This window comes from Octodon degus, unplaced genomic scaffold (genome assembly GCF_000260255.1).
Source record: "Octodon degus isolate 3935 unplaced genomic scaffold, OctDeg1.0 scaffold00322, whole genome shotgun sequence".
In the NCBI taxonomy this organism is placed as follows: Eukaryota; Metazoa; Chordata; class Mammalia; order Rodentia; family Octodontidae; genus Octodon; species Octodon degus.
In genome coordinates this window covers 1377301-1378885 of record NW_004524898.1, presented here as the reverse complement: position 1 = coordinate 1378885, position 1585 = coordinate 1377301, and the positions used below count along the sequence as shown (strand labels likewise).

General features: G+C 35.6%; 1 protein-coding gene across 1 annotated transcript in view; it reads left to right on the top strand.

Annotated features, from left to right (window-relative positions):
* The window catches only part of LOC101563258 (zinc finger protein 709-like), a 50132-nt gene that overhangs the window by 47227 nt on the left and 1320 nt on the right, over positions 1-1585 (top strand). The window lies entirely within an intron of this gene.

Here is a 1585-nt window from a genome sequence, read left to right as displayed (position 1 = left end):
CAGCACCACATGCCAGCCAGCCCCACCCCCTGGTGGGCTGAGCTGGCCACACACACACACACACACATGCACACACACACACACACACACACACATACACACAAGTAAATAAATAAAAATTTTTAAAAAAGAATTCAACAGTTTTTTTTTATTTTTAAATTCAACAGTCTTTGTTTTACTGCATAGTATTGTCTTTGACTTATTCGGATTACCAGATATATGTATGCAAAATTAGAAAAAGAAAAAAGAAAGTTATTAGAAATTGAGAGGACAAAATAATGAAAAGAGATTTTAAAAAATAAGCATTAACTTCTCTTTTCCATAAACCAGCAGAAATTCACAGTACAATTGTTCAAGCCATCCTGCATACATACATACATACTTAGATATATCTCTTTCCCCCACTCCCTCTCTAGTCCTTTTCCTCATCTTAGTAATTATTTTCTTTTGAACAGACTCATCCCCTTTTCACAGTATCTATTGTACCCTTCAGATTTTACTTACTCTTTCAGATTCTTACACTAGGGAGACAATATGATGTTTATACATGTGGGTCTGATTTCTTTCACTTAAGATTATGGTCTCTCATGCTGTGCCAGCTCCGCCCCTATTGCACTCTGAGATGGAGATTGAGACTGGGCATGGTGGCACCTGCCTATAATTCCAGTGCTTGGGAGGCTGAAAAGGGGAGAATCACTACAAGTCCGATCCACATAGACCCTGTACACCCTGTAGACCCTGTACTAAAATACATTCAAAAAAAAAAAAAAAGATTATGGTCTTTAGTTGCATCCATTTGTAAATAAAAGGCTCAAGTTTATCCTTTTTAATAGCTCAATAATACTCTATGGTATAAACATACCACATCTTCTTTATGCATTCCTCAGTTGATGGGACTTGAGTGCTTCCAAGATTTATCTATAACAAATTATTCTGCAATAAATATGGATTCAGCACCATTTATTAAGCCATATGTATTAAAGAGACTCTCTTCAAATGAACATGTTTGGGCCCCTTGTCAAAGACAAGGTGACTGAGTATACTTGTAGTTGTGTGTCCATTTTATAATCTATTCCTCCGGTTAATTTTTTTTTCCAGTGTCATGCTGATCTTGTCACAGTAACTTTGAAATATAATTTCTGGTCAAGGACTGTGATACCTCCTGTCTTGCCTTTGTGGCCCAGGATCACCTTTGATATGTTAGATCTATTCTGGTTCCAGATGAATTTTAGGAATGTTTTCTCTAGTTCTGTGATCTTTATTAATGATGATTGATCAGGACTGCATTCAGTCTGTTAACAATTTTAGGAGTGTGGCTATTTTCACAATGTTACTTCTTCCTATCCATGAACAAGGATATCTTTCCATTTTCTGATATTCTCTCAACTTCCTTTTTCAGAGTAACCTAACCCTTTGTTAGATTGATTCCTGAGTATTTTTTTTCTTTTAGATGCCATTGTGAAGTGTGTGGTTTCCCCATATTTTCTCTCAATAAGTTTGTGGATGTGTACAAGAATGCTATTGATTTTTGAGTATTGACTGGCAATGTGGGAAATGTTTTATTACACAAGATTATTATTTTTTT